This window comes from Melanerpes formicivorus, unplaced genomic scaffold (assembly GCF_026170545.1).
Source record: "Melanerpes formicivorus ecotype bairdi unplaced genomic scaffold, bMelFor1.0.p_v2 SCAF_47, whole genome shotgun sequence".
Lineage (NCBI taxonomy): Eukaryota > Metazoa > Chordata > Aves > Piciformes > Picidae > Melanerpes > Melanerpes formicivorus.
The window spans coordinates 5173446-5188975 of NW_027142399.1; positions in this window are offsets into that span (position 1 = coordinate 5173446).

Here is a 15530-nt window from a genome sequence, read left to right on the forward strand (position 1 = left end):
CTCCGTCGGGCTCATCCTCGGGGCACTGCTCCGTGGGACCTTGGCTGGGGCGGAGAGATCCCAGCCCCACAGCAGCCACCTCGAGGCAGCAAGAGTCAGGGTTTGCTCCCCCATGCAAGGGGCAGCAAGGCACCACTGATCTCCCCGGGAAGCACAGGAGGGGACAAGTTCACACGGGGGGGGGGGGGGGGGGGGGGGGCATGCCATTTTGTCCCTGGCATTCACCATCATCCCCTTGGCACAGTTGTTGTGAAAGTATCTGGGGAAGGGCTGGAAGAGCTGCTGATCTTCCCACTCCTTCTTCCTCTGTGTGTCCTGGAAAGAGGCAAACAAAGCCCCAGCCCTTGCAGAGGATGCAGGCACTTGGGGAGAAGCATCCCACACCTTCTGCCTGCGACTGTGTTGGTGGAGGGTCAGGCATCTGCATAGCCCTGGGCAGGAGAGAGCAAGCAGGAGACAGCAAGCAGGAGACAAGAAAGAGGCAGCAAGGCAGCACCAACCACTCTGGGGACCTGTCTCACCCCTAGCACAAGGACTGTTGTCCCCATGCCCTCATCCTACTGCCCCACATTGGGGCACAACCTCCCCCTCCCTTCCCTCCCCCAGCACTCCTTGGGCTTGTAGCAGTGTGTCCCCCCCCCCCCCCCCAAACCCTAAAAGGATGCCAGAGTGTTCTGTTCAGTGCCAGCCCCCAGCAGCACCACGCTGCAGCTGCCACCCCCCCCTCCCCCCACCATGGCACCCCAGCACTGCCGCCCACCCCATTACTCACTGGGCCTCTCTGGAACTGGGAACACACCTCCCTGTGCGGGGAGCATGGGCACAGCACGTGCTCCTGGGGGCTGGGGGACTTGTCATCAGCGCTGTCATCGCCGTGAGTAATGACACTTTGTCTTGGCTTCCCCTAGCACGTCCCCCAAAAGCCAGCAGCATGAATCTACATCTCCTTGGGGGGTGGGGGAAGCTTCACGGCAGCTGCTCAGCTGCCACCTACCAAGGGGAAACTGAGGCAGGGGGGCTTTGGCATCATGCCTGCCCTGGGCTCCTGCAGGGAGGTGGGCAGGCTGGGCCAGCTCAGGGTGCAACGGCAGGCCAGGGAAGGAGGTGACTCACTGAAGGTCGGGCGGTAAGGCTGGCTCAGCACACTGCTGTCCCGGTGCTCCAACCTCTCGCCCTGGCATCCTTTCCAGCCCCTGCACATGCAGCGTGTCATCAGCTGTGACACACTCTGCTGACGTCCCCCGATCATGTGGCACCAGCCCCGCCGGTAATTACCGCCGGCAGGAGCTCTTTCCCCGTCCCCGTTGCTCCCTGCTGCAGCTGGGCTTGCTGGGCACCCTGCTGCCTGTGGCCAGAGCCCACCCCAGCCCAGCAGACACCCCGAAGTGTGCAGGGGTTGACCAGCACACCGAGCTGAGCCCCACTCTACTCCTCCAGGACCTTCAGCACCAGGCTCCAGGACTCTCTGCCGTGTAAATAGTGCCCTCCCTCCCATCCCGCCCCCCCCCCCCATCCCCCCCCTAAATCGCGGCAATAAGGGCACATTCTGGACCAGATGCAGTGGGGGACAAGGATCTTGGGGTCCCCTCTGCAGCTGAGCTTGGCAGCACCCCGGGAAAGGGACAGGCAGGCAGGTGCCAGGCTGGGCTCCAGCCACCTGGGCAGGGCTGGCAGAGGGCAGTGAAGGGGGTTGCAGTCCAGGGAAGGGGTGGGTGCCAGGCTTGCAAAAGTCTTTTGCTGCTGGAGAGAAGGGCTCTCTTGTACCGTGCCAGGAGGCAAGGGAGGCTCAGAGCCTCCTTTGTTCAGAGGGCAGCAGCAGGCACGTGAGGGGGGCTGGAGCCATGCACCCCCCTGCACCCCCCTGCCCCTGTGCTTCTCCTCCCTCAAACCCAGCATTCCTCCTGGGGGGCTCAGCAAGGAGCCCAAGGACTGAAGAGCCAGAGATCATTCGTGACAGCATCACTTCCCCACAGGCATGCCAAGTAGCTAGCAGAAACCAAGCTGTGGAGAGCAAACTGGGGGGGGGGGGGGGGGGGGGGGCATGCATGAAGGGGGAAGCTGGCAGAGCCCTAGCTCTGGGGGGGACCAGCCATGCCACTCCAGCCTCAGCCCCCCCTTCCACTGCTCCCTGCCCCGCAGTGAGCAGGCAAATCCTCACCTCCCAGAACGAGCAGAGAGAACTAACAGGATTACTGGAGGCCACAGCCCCCCAAGCTGTCTGCTCCTGCACACATAAGCCCAGGCAGCATGAAGAGAGGCCATGGCCCTTCCATGGGTCCCTTCCATGGGTCCCTTCCATGGGTCCCCTCCAGCTGCAGCCTGGTCACTGTAATGAAGGGCTCAAGGAAACACAGGGTGCTCGTTTGCCATTCTGTCCCACAGCACACAGCACAGGTCTGGACCCTGTGCCCCTCAAGCTCAGGGCATCATAGTGACAGCCCAAAACCTCCCCAGGAACATGGAGGGGTTGAGGGACAGAGGTGCAATGGCCAAGTGATACTGCAGCCACAGGGAGGTTAATTCCCAGACAGGATCATAGAATGGTTTGGTTTGGAAGGGACTTTGAAGCTCATCCAGTTCCAGCCCCCTGCCATGGGCAGGAACATCTCCCACCGGCCCAGGTTGCTCAAGGCTCCATCCAACCTGGCTTTCAACATTTCCAAGCCTCCACAACTTCTGTGGGCAACCTGTTCCAGTGCCTCCCCATGCTCACAGGGAAGCAATCAGGAAGGCAGTGATACCTCCCTTGGGTCACCCCTCTCCAGCCCTGCCATGGCACTCCCAGGGGGCACAAAGCATTTGGCCATCGTGGGGAGAGGTGGCAGCCCCCCAGGGCTTGGGGACCACCTAGATACACAGCTCCTAAGCCTGTCCCTTCAACTGAGACCTGCACAAATTAAAGAGACGAGTTGGCTACCCCTCAATCAGCTCAGCACCAAAACCAGCCCAGCGAGCCAGCCCGGCTGGGGAAGGGCACCGTGGCTGCCAGCATCGCTTCCCCGCAGCTGGGCTTGGCCCCGAGTCAGCTTCCCTCCCCCCCCCCCACCCCCCGCAGCCAGGCAGCAATCAGCCCTGCATTCAGCAGGAGGATGATTAGGCAGCGAGTCAGACCACTCTGGGGACAAATGTGCAATCAGCCCTGGGGAATGGGTGGCACAGCCCCAAGGGATGCCCCCAAGCTCGCTGAGAGTGGGGGCAGCACAGCACCCTGCTTTGCTGACTCTCCCCCCTCCCCAAAAGCGAACCCCTCTCCGGGATGCTCTCCCACTCCTGCATCATCCTCACGAACCACAAGCTCCCAGCGCACGCAGGAAGACCACGAGGAGGTCCTCTCCTCATGCACCCATCTGTGCCGATAGTGCCGGCAGTGCAGCAGCTGGAAATCCTCGGCTCCAGCGCAGTTTCCCACTCAGACAGCAGCAGGACAGCTCTTGGGGTCCCCAAACCTCCTCAGGAAGAACTGAGGCAGCACAGCAGCCGTGCTTTGACCCACCAAATGCGGGGAGAGCCCTCTCCACCGCTGCCCTGGCCCCGACTCCCATGGATTTGGTCCCCCTGCTGGTATTTCCCTCCTCATCCCGGGCGCTGGTGTGCCGCTGCTGCCGCACACTGACATTTCTTTTCCCGGATGCCACTTATTTATAGCATGTCTGACCTTTTCCCCAAGTTTATATCCTCCTTTCCCTTCCCTTCCACCCACTCGGTGCTGGAAAACCACCCCCAGCTCCTTCCCAGTGCAGACATCCCCCTGAGGCCCTCCGGGAGGACAAAGCTGGGGGTGTCCATCAGTCAGGAGCCCCTCCCTGAGGCCCTCCGGGAGGACAAAGCTGGGGGTGTCCGTCAGTCAGGAGCCCCTCCCTGAGGCCCTCCGGGAGGACAAAGCTGGGGGTGTCCGTCAGTCAGGAGCCCCTCCCTGAGGCCCTCCGGGAGGACAAAGCTGGGGGTGTCCGTCAGTCAGGACCGCCCTCCCTCCTTCCTTCTGCAGAGAACAGCTTCCAGTGGAACTGGCTGCTCCTTCAAACTCGGGTGGCCTCATACTACTTGCAGGAGAAAGGGGGAAAGACCACTTGGCTTCAGCCCCCTGCGAGGGCAGGGCTGGGGAAGGCAGGAGGCTTTGCTCTGCGGGGGTGGAATTTGCCGGTGAGGTGCAGGCTGGAAGGGCAAAGGAGACCCAGAAGAGCTTTGGCACGTGAGTGTGGCACAGAGCCAGCTCAGGGCTTTTTGGTGCTGTTTCCTCGGGCTGCAGGGAAATTCTTCCCATTCTCTACCCCTTGCAGCCTCACCAAACCCTTGGAGATGCAACATGTGGGACCAGATGCTTCTCAAAAGCAACCACGGAGGAGATGCTGCCTCTGGCCTTTGCAGGCTGGGAGCATTGGCAGCGGCACAGAGATACCTAGCATCATAGTATCACAGCATCATAGTATCATAGTATCAGGCAGGGCTGGAAGGGACCACAAGGATCATCCAGTTCCAGCTCCCCTGCCATGGGCAGGGACACCCCACACTAGATCAGCCTGGCCACAGCCTCATCCAGCCTGGCTGCAAACACCTCCAGGGCTGGGGCCTCAACCACCTCCCTGCACAACCCATTCCAGGGCTTCACCACTCTCATGGGGAAGAACTTCCTCCTCCCCTCCAGCCTGAATCTCCCCACCTCCAGCTTCATTCCATTCCCCCTAGTCCTGTCACTCCCTGAGATCCTGAGCAGTCCCTCTCCAGCCTTCTTGGAGCCCCCTTCAAATACTGGAAGGCCACAATGAGGTCACCTATAGACCACATAGGTCACCTCCATACCCAGCAGCACTCCTCCTGCAGCAGGACCTGATTCCTGCCAGGATCCCCCATCACTTGGATCCCTGGGGCATGCAAGGAGGTGCCTGAGGCCCCCCTTTGGCTGGCAGCTCCCAGCACCCATCCTCCACCCAGTCTGGGGAATATCTCTTCCTGGGGCTGGAGATGCTGCTCCAGTGGCCAGAGAGAGGGAATCCACACTGGGAAAATGCCCAGCTCCAGGAGCCAGCCCCTTGCCCCTGCCAGCCGGGGGGCTCTGCGGGTGCAGAAGGGCATCCTGTTTATGGAAGGGAATCCCGGGATGATGGGGAAGCAGGAGCCAAGCCCTCACCCTCCCTGCCGTCTGTCTGTCCGTCCCTCCGCAGGCGATGGGCGCTGCTGCCGTCCCGCCTCCCTGACCTGACGGCAGCCAGCCCCACGCCTCCTCTGCTGCTCTAATTACTCCTCTCGCCCCCGGTGCTGAGCCCTCCGACCAAATTACCATCGATCCCTCACTCCAGCCCGATCAATGCCATTGACTGAGGCATCAGAAAGACAAATCCAGGCTCCCACCCCCGGGAAGGCGGCGGGAGCCTTGGGGCCAGGGGATGGCACAGCATGTGGGGAGATGTGAGCTGCACTGGGCTGCCCTTGCTTGATGCTCTCCAGCCTTGGAGCCTCCTAGGGCAAGCATCTTCAAGGATCTGAAAGCAGCTTCTCACTTCTTTTTCTCCAGCTGCTGGGTGCTTGACAACCAGTGGCAGGCATCAAGTTTCTGGACCACACAGCCTCAGCCAGCCAGAAATCTCCACCACCTTTGATCTGCTCCCACACTTTGCTCCCCAAACACCCACACCTTGCTCCTCAACCCTCCTCCCCCACACCCAGCTCCCACTTGCCAGCCACAAGGAAAAGGCTTTTCAATTAACCTGCTGAATCAGCTCCTGCAGCCTGCAGCCAGAGCTGCATCCCTGTCACGTCACCTGGATGAAGCAGCAGTGACATTTACCAGGGTGGGCAGCTGATGAGCCAGCTAAGGTGGGAGGGGGAGAGCCCACCCAAGCAGCAACCAGCCCTGTGTGGGATGGAGGGGCTGTGCTCCTCCCCTGCCCTGGCACAGAGATGAAAGGTTTGCAGATTCACAGATTTCATCAGGTTGGAAGGGACCCTCCAAGGTCAGGCTTGTCCAGCTCCCCTGCAGGCAGCAGGGACATCTCCAGCAGGATCAGGCTGCCCAGGGACACAGCAAGTCTGATCTTGAATGTCTCCAAGGATGGGACCTCAACCACCTCTCTGGACAACCTGTTCCAGGATTTCACCACCTTCCCCCTGATGTCCAACCTAAGCCTCCCCTGCTCCAGGTTCAAACCATTGCCTCTCATCCTATCCCCACAGGCCCCTTCTGAGCAGCCCCTGCCCAGCCTGCCTGTAGGTCCCCTGCAGATGTTGAAATGCAGCTCTAAGGTCTCCCTGCAGTCTTCTCCAGGCTGAACAGCCCCAGCTCTCTCAGCCTGTCCCTATGGGGGAGGTTCTCCAGCCCTCTGATCATCCTTGTGGCCTCCTCTGGACTCACTCCATCAGGTCCATGTCCTTCTTGTGCTGGGGGTCCCAGAGCTGGACACTGCACTGCAGGTAAGGTCTCATGAGTGGCAGAATCACCTCTTGACCTGCTGGCCATGCTGCTTTTGATGCAGCTCAGGCTGCCAGTGCCCATTGCTGGCTCATGTCCAGCTTCTCATCCAAGTCCTCCCCTGCAGGGCTCTTCCTTCTCCATCACTCAACAGGAGGAACCAAACCCCAGCCCATGTCCATGCTCCCCAGCAGCCACAGGAGAGGCTGCAGTGGGGAATAATTCAATCAGAGCCCCAAAAAGGGATCACTGCTTGAACCTCCCTCTGGCCCAGCCTTACACAGATGGGAAACAGGGTGGGGGGGGCTGCCCTGAGACCCCTCCCCTGAGCCTCCCAGGAGCAGATAATAGACCCTGCATGAGGAAATTACAAGGAATTTGCAGCCATCCCATCTAATCCACAGGGGAGACATCTGAATCCCACAAGGAGCATTTGGCTTCTGGGTACAGAGGAGCTTAGAGACAGGCAGAGGCATTAAACACACTCCTGGGGATTAAACTGGCAAGTGGGAATGGAGAGCACAGCTGGAGAGCATGGGTGGCTGTGGGAGAAGACTCCTGAGGCCACCCAAGGGCTGTGGGTAACCAGGCTTCAGGCAACACCCGAGTGCCCCAGTGCCCTGACCCTGCTCCAGAGACAGAGGTGGCAAGGATGGAGATGGGAACCCACAGGATGCTGCAGAACAGGTGGGGTTTGACTATGGGATGCAGAAGTGAGGTGACATGGGGCCTGGGGCTGCAACATCCCCAAGCACTGCAGTACATGCCCAAACCCACAGCCAGGTGGGACCACCCCTGACCATCCCTGACCATCCCTGACCATCCCTGACCACTGAGATTGAGCACATCCAAATGCCAGGTTCTGCACATTGGCCACAACAACCCCAGGCAGTGCTGGGCTCAGAGTGGCTGAAAGCAGCCAGGCAGAAAGGGACCTGGGGGGAGTGGTTGACAGCTGGATGAACAGGAACCAGCAGTGTGCCCAGGTGGCCAAGAAGGCCAAGGGCATCCTGGGCTGTATCAGGAAGAGTGTGGCCAGCAGGAGCAGGGAATTCATTCTGCCCTGTGCTCAGCACTGGTTAAACCACTCCTTGAGTCCTGTGTCCAGTTCTGGGCTCCTCAGGTCAAGAAGGACATTGAGAGACTTGAAGGTGTCCAGAGAAGGGCAAGGAGGCTGGGGAGGGGTCTGGAGCACAGCCCTGTGAGGAGAGGCTGAGGGAGCTGGGGTTGCTTAGCCTGCAGAAGAGGAGGCTCAGGGGAGACCTTCTTGCTCTCTCCAACTGCCTGAAGGGAGGTTGGAGCCAGGTGGGGGTTGGGCTCTTCTGCCAGGCAAGCAGCACCAAAACAAGAGGACACAGTCTCAAGCTGTGCCAGGGGAGGTTCAGGCTGGAGGTGAGGAGAAGTTCTTCATAGAAAGAGAGATTGGCCACTGGAATGTGCTGCCCAAGGAGGTGTTGGAGTCCCCATCCCTGGAGGTGTTTAGGAAGAGCCTGGATGAGGCACTTGTTGCCATGGTTGAGTTGATCAGATGGTGCTGGGTGATAGGTTGGACTTGATGATCTCAAAGGTCTCTTCCAACCTGGTTAATTCTATTCTCTATTCTATGAGGGCAGGGCAGAGCAAGCCCCCAAGCACCCCCCATAGGCATGTTGGTGCCAGTGGGGTCTTCCAAGGATAGACTTTGGCAACATCCCCTCTCATCATTTGGGATTTGTTCTGATCATCTCTAATCCTCTGCCTTGATTGCTGAGGCTCCCAATCTCATTAGCTAGGCCACGCTGGGGGCTTATTTATGGTAGGGGGGGGGGGGAGTGGGGGAGGGGGTGTTTAAAATTGATATTAATCCCATCTCAATAATCTGGCATTTATTGGGGTTTATTTTTAACCTTGCTCTTTATGAAGATGAGCTGAGGCAGGTCCCTGCTGTGCAGCCCCAGCAAACCCTCTGAGATGCAGCATGGAGAAGAGAAGGCTGCAGGGAGACCTTGTGGCAGGCTTTTAATACCTGAGAGGGGGGCCTCCAAGACATCCAGGGAGGGACTTCTCACAAGGGCACAGAGTGATAGGATAAGAGGTAATGGATTTAAACCAAAAGGAGAGGGAATTTGGGCTACATACAAGGAAGAAAGCTCTGTGAATGAGGGATGGTGACATGCTGGCCCAGGTTGCCCAGAGAGGTGGTAGGTGGCCCAGTTCTGCAAGCATTCAAGGTGGGGATGAGGCTCTGAGCAACCAGATGGAGTTGAAGATTCAGAGAATGCATTGGGTTGGAAGGTATCCTCAAAAGTATCATAGTGTCATAGGATCAGTCAGGGTTGGAAGGGACCACAAGGATCAGCCCAGTTCCAACCCCCCTGCCATGGGCAGGGACACCCCACACTAGATCAGCCTGGCCACAGCCTCAGCCAGCCTGGGCTTAAACACCTCCAGGGCTGGGGGCCTCAACCACCTCCCTGCACAACCCATTCCAGGGCTTCACCACTCTCATGGGGAAGAACTTCCTCCTCCTCTCCAGCCTCAATCTCCCCACATCCAGCTTCATTCCATTTCCCCTAGTCCTATCCCTCCCTGAGATCCTGAGCAGTCCCTCCCCAGCCTTCTTGGAGCCCCCTTCAGATCCTGGAAGGCCACAATGAGGTCACCTGGGAGCCTTCTCCTCTCCAGACTGAACAGCCCCAACTCCTTCAGTCTGTCCTCACAGGAGAGGTGCTCCAGCCCTCTGCCCATCCTCGTGGTCATCTTGTCCAACCCCCCTGCAGGCAGCAAGGACAACTCCAACCAGATCAGGCTGCCCAGGGCCACATCGAGTCTGATCTTGAATGTCTCCAGGGATGGAGCTTCCACTACCTCTCTGGACAGCCTGCTTCAGTATCTCACCACCCTCACGGTGAGGAACTTCCTCTTGAAGTCCAACTTAAATCTACCCTCCTCTAGTTTCAAACCACTGCCCCTCATCCTATCACTCCCAGCCCTTCTAAACAGCCCTTCCCCAGCCTTCCTGTACTCCCCTCCAGGTACTGGAAGGATGCTCTATGGTCTGCCTGGAGCCTTCTCTTCTCCCGGCTGAACAGCCCCAACTCTCTCAGCTTGTCCCTATGGGGGAGGTTCTCCAGCCCTCTGATCATCTTTGTGATCTCTTCTGGACCTGCTCCATCACCTCTATGTTTCTCTTGTGTTGGTGTTTCCAGAGCTGGACACAGTATTCCAGGTGTGGCCTCACCAGGACAATTGGACTAGATGACCTTCAAAGGTCTCTCCCAACCCAAACTTTCTGATGTGAGACCAAATGTTCCTCACCATCACTGGAGGTGTTTAGGAAGAGACTGGATGGGGTGCTTGGTGCCATTGTTTAGTTGGTCAGATGGTGCTGGGTGATAGGTTGGACTTGATGATCTCAAAGGTCTTTTCCAACCAGGTTGATTCTCTTCTCTCTTCTCTCTCTCTCTTCTCTCTTCTCTCTTCTCTCTTCTCTCTTCTCTCTCTTCTTCTCTCTTCTCTCTTCTCTCTTCTCTCTTCTCTCTTCTCTCTTCTCTCTTCTCTCTTCTCTTTTCTCTTCTCCTCTTCTCCTCTTCTCTCTTCTCTTCTCTTCTCTTCTCTTCTCTTCTCTTCTCTTCTCTTCTCTCTTCTCTTCTCTTCTCTTCTCTTCTCTTCTCTTCTCTTCTCTTCTCTTCTCTTCTCTTCTCTTCTCTTCTCTTCTCTTCTCTTCTCTTCTCTTCTCTTCTCTTCTCTTCTCTCTTCTCTCCTCTCCTCTCCTCTCCTCTCCTCTCCTCTCCTCTCCCTCCCCTCCCCTCCCCCTCCCTTCCCCTCCCCCTCCCCTCCCCTCCCCTCCCCTCCCCCCTCCCCCTCCCATTCCCTTCCCCTCTTCCCTCTCCCTCTCCTCTCCTCTCCTCTCCTCTCTCTCCTCTCCTCTCCTCTCCTCTCCTCTCCTCTCCTCTCCTCTCCTCTCCTCTCCTCTCCTCTCCTCTCCTCTCCTCTCCTCTCCTCTCCTCTCCTCTCCTCTCCTCCTCCTCTCCTCTCCTCTCCTCTCCCCTCCCCTCCCCCTCCCCTCCCCTCCCCTCCCCTCCCCTCCCCTCCCCTTCTCTTCCCCTCTCCTCTCTCCTCTCCTCTCCTCTCCTCTCCTCTCCTCTCCTCTCCTCTCCTCTCCTCTCCTCTCCTCTCCTCTCCTCTCCTCTCCTTGAGTCTCCTCTCCTCTCCTTGAGTCTCCTCTCCTTGAGTCTCCTCTCCTTGAGTCTCCTCTCCTCTCCTCTCCTATCCCATCCCATCCCATCCCATCCCATCCCATCCCATCCCATCCTATCCTATCCTATCCTATCCTATCCTATCCTATCCTATCCTACCCTATCCTATCCTACCCTACCCTACCCTACCTTATCCTATCCTATACTTGGCTGACCCCAACCCACGGGGGAGATGCCACCTCCACCCTTTGCAGGCTGTGAGCATCACGGGAGGCAGAGAGCCCCCCAACCTCCCCAGCAGCACCAAGCCCTCAGCTGCTTTCCTTTGAGCTCATCATGATCATTTCTCTCAATTATGCCAGAGAGAAGCAGCAGCCTCCAGCGGGCTCGTTCGGGGCCGCCGGCGCTCGCCTTGACGAGGAAGGAGCCATTAGCGCGCACGCAACCCCCCCCACCCCCCACCCCCCCAGCTCCAAAACAGCTTCCCAGAAACCAGCTTTGACAAAATTGTCAGAGGAGAGGCAGGGGGAGCCCAGGAGCCCGGCACAATTGTTCATCATTTTGACAGCTCACATTAAGGCAACTTCAGGCACCCCTGGGAAATTACCTCCCTGCTAAACAGAGCTCGCGGCAAGCGCGGCGCCTGCCGTGCCAGGTGGGCAGCCCAGCAGGGTTTGGCCTTGCTGGGGGTGAGGAGGAGAGGGGGGAGCAAATCAGGGCAAGAAAGTGCTCCCCTGGGTGCCTGGTGTACACACCAGGTGTGGAAAGCGAGGGCCTGTGCCTCAGTTTCGTAGAGTCGTAGAATGGGTTGGGTTGGAAAGGGCCTTAAAGGTCACCCCCAAGAGGTTCCTGCAGCTTGAGCCAGGGTGTCAAAGGATCACAGAGTGTGGTTAAACAGACAGTGCAGACCACAGGGATCCATAGAAGGGGTTGGGTTGGAAGGGGCCTTAAAGGTCACCCCCAAGAGGTTCATGAAGCTTGAGCCAGGGTGTCGAAGGATCACAGAGTGTGGTTAAACAGACAGTGCAGACCACAGGGATCCACAGAAGGGGTTGGGTTGGAAGGGATCCCCAAGAGGTTCATGCAGCTTGAGCCAGGGTGTCGAAGGATCACAGAGTGTGGTTAAACAGACAATGCAGACCACAGGGATCCATAGAAGGGATTGGGTTGGAAGGGGCCTTAAAGGTCACCCCCAAGAGGTTCATGCAGCTTCAGCCAGGGTGTGAAAGGGTCACAGAGTGTGGTTAAACAGACAGTGCAGACCACAGGGATCCATAGAAGGGGTTGGGTTGGAAGGGGCCTTAAAGGTCACCCCCAAGAGGTTCAAGCAGCTTGAGCCAGGGTGTCAAAGGATCACAGAGTGTGGTTAAACAGACAGTGCAGACCACAGGGATCCACAGAAGGGGTTGGGTTGGAAGGGATCCCCAAGAGGTTCATGAAGCTTGAGCCAGGGTGTCAAAGGATCACAGAGTGTGGTTAAACAGACAGTGCAGACCACAGGGATCCACAGAAGGGGTTGGGTTGGAAGGGATCCCCAAGAGGTTCATGCAGCTTCAGCCAGGGTGTCAAAGGATCACAGAGTGTGGTTAAACAGACAGTGTAGACCACAGGGATCCATAGAAGAGGTTGGGTTGGAAGGGGCCTTAAAGGTCACCCCCAAGAGGTTCATGCAGCTTCAGCCAGGGTGTTGAAGGGTCACAGAGTGTGGCAGAAGGGCTAAATAGATAAGGCAGGTCACAAACATCCCTAGAATGGGTTGGATTGGAAGGGACCTTAAAGGTTACCTACAAGAGGTTCATGCAGCTTGAGCCAGGGTGTTGAAGGATCACAGAGTGTGGCAGAAGGGTTAAATAGATAAGGCAGGTCACAGGGATCCCTAGAATGGGTTGGGTTGGAAGGGACCTTGAAGCTCATCCAGTTCCAAGCCTCCTGCCATGGGCAGGGACACCTCCCACTAGACTTCAGCCTTGAGCCTCAGCCTTCACCAAGCACAAAGTCCTCTTAGCTGCAAGGGCAGACTCAGCAGCAAGGGCTACTGCTGTTGCTGCCATCGAAGGAGGTTGGAGCCAGGTGTGGCTCAATTCCTGCTCATGTTCCTTCAACAAGTGACTGGACACAGCCTGGACACTGGACACTGGACTGGAAACAGCCTCAGGTTGTGCCAGGGGAAGTTCAAGTTGGATCTTAGGAACATTTGCCCGGGGAGGTGGTGGAGTTGCCGTCACTGGAGGTGTTCAGGAGGAGACTTGACAGGGTGCTTGGTGCCATGGGTTAGTTGATTAGGTGGTGGTGGATGATAGGTTGGACGCGATGACCTTGAAGGTCTCTTCCAACCTGGTTTATTCTATTCTATTCTATTTTCCTGCCAGCAAGGGTTCTCAGGCACTGGAACAGGCTGTCCATGGAGGTGGTGGAGTCACCATCCACGGAAGTGCTCAAAAGTCTCATGGCTGTGGGCTGAAGGATGTGGTTTAGTGACCATGGCTTAGCAGCAGTGGTGAGGTTGCGAGCTCCAGGTGAGTGGTTGGGCTTGGTGAACTCAGAGGACTCTTCCAACCTCAACAGCTCTGTGATTTCCCCCAGCCCCAAGCTCCCCTCCTCTAACTGAGAGGAACAAGCCTCCTCCTCGCAGCAGCTCAGAGTTAATGGCTGTTTAGCCGCCTCCCTCTCCAGACCCTCAGCAGAAAGCAAAATGCCAACAATTTTGGGAACAGCTCATGTTTAGCTTGGCAGGGCAGCTATTGTTCCTCTATTGCAAATGCATGGATCACACAGAAATGTTTTCAGCAGCAGCAAAGTGCTCCCCCCAGTCCTGCTACCGCCCTGGCAAGCACAGCCTTACAGCCAGAGGCACCTCGAGATGGGCTTGGCAGGGTGAAGCCACCTCCAAAAGCTCCTCAAACTGTGGGGCTTGAGAAAACCAGCTGCACCAGCACAAGGGAAGCTCTTCTTCCCCTGTGCTCTCCTCCTTTGAGGCCCCACCTGGAATATTCTGGTGCTCCCAGCGCAAGAGGGACATGCAAATGCTGGAGCAGGTCCAGAGGAGGCCATGAAGATGATCAGAGGGATGGAGAACCTCCCCTGTGTGGACAGGCTGGGAGAGCTGGGGCTGTTCAGCCTGGAGAAGAGAAGGCTCCAGGGAAAACTTAGAGCAGCCTTCCAGTACCTGAAGAGGCTGCAGGAGAGCTGGGGAGGGACTTTGGACAAGGGCTGGGAGTGTCAGGATGAGGAACAATGGCTTTGAGCTGGGAGAGGTGAGATTGAGACTGGAAGCTAGGAAGAAATTCTTTAGACCAAGTGTGGTGAGACTCTGGCACAGGTTGCCCAGGGAAGCCGTGGCTGCCTCCTCCCTGGAGGTGTTCAAGGCCAGGCTGGATGAGGCCTTGAGCAAGCTGGGCTGGTGTGAGGTGTCCCTGCCCATGGCAGGGAGTTGGAACTGGATGATCTTTAATGTCCCTTCCAACCCAACCCATTCTATGACTCTATGACCAGCCCATCTCAGCCCCACAGCAAATCCACCCCTCCATCCCAAGTGAGCTGCTCTGGTCACATTTGAGGCCAAGACTGGCAAGTTTCAAAGGAGAAGAAAGGTTGATGGAGCAAAGCCAAGGAGTCAAGCACCAGGACTGCACCTCCCTTGAGAACCTAGGTGAGGAGAAAAGAAATGCCAAGGCGTTTAGACAAGTCCAAGGGAGAAGTGGGGGACTGGGGATGGCAGCTTGGTGGCCTTGCTGTATTTTTAGCTCCTGGTTTTATCTGAGAGCCAACAGTTTAATAAGGAGGTTGATTTAATTGGAACTCCAGTCACTGAGAAAAACACAAGGAGAGTAAACATGTAAAAATAGTCATGTTTTGTAAAGGTGCCATGGTTGCTGCCTAATTAAATGCAGTGGTTTAATTACAAATCAAAGCTAGTGCCATTCCCCCCCCTCACCCCCCCACCCCCCAAAACATAATAACAACTAACCTGCAGGTATTTGCTCTGATTTCAAGAGCAGCTGACACCCACTGGGCAAAACAAGTTGGACTCCCTGGGCCCATTGGTTTGCAAAGGAACCAACCCAATGGGTCCAGTGTGCTGCCCCAAAACAGACAGAGAGAGACCTAAGGATGAGCCACAAGCACAGCAGGCAGCAGGAGCAACAGGCACACATAGGTGGTGTGGAAAGCAGCTCTGTAAAGACAATGAAGAGCTGGAGGGCAGAGGTGATGCCATAGAATCATTTGATGCTTGGGCTCCATGATCTTAGAGGTGCCAGGTTCTGCACATCAGCCACAGCAACCCCAGGCAGTGCTACAGGCTGGGGACAGAGTGGCTGAGAGCAGCCAGGCAGAGAGGGACCTGGGGGTGCTGGTTGATGGCTGGCTGAACATGAGCCAGCAGTGTGCCCAGGTGGCCAGGAAGGCCAATGGCATCCTGGCCTGCATCAGGAAGAGTGTGGCCAGCAGGAGCAGAGAATTCATTCTGCCCTGTGCTCAGCACTGCTTAGGCCACACCTTGAGTCCTGTGTCCAGTTCTGGGCTCCTCAGGTCAAGAAGGACATTGAGAGACTTGAAGGTGTGCAGAGAAGGGCAAGGAGGCTGGGGAGGGGTCTGGAGCACAGCCCTGTGAGGAGAGGCTGAGGGAGCTGGGGTTGCTTAGCCTGGAGAAGAGGAGGCTCAGGGGAGACCTTCTTGCTCTCTCCAACTCCCTGAAAGGAGGTTGTAGCCAGGCAGAGGTTGGACTCTTCTCCCAGGCACCCAGCACCAGAACAAGAGGACACAGTCTCAGGCTGTGCCAGGGGAGGTTGGAATGTGCTGCCCAGGGAGGTGGTGGAGTCACCATCACTGGAGGTGTTCAGGAGGAGACTTGATGGGGTGCTTGGTTGCAAAGTTTAGTTGGTTGGGTGGTGTTGGATGATAGGTTGGACACGATGATCTTGAAGGTCTCTTCCAACCTGATCTATTCT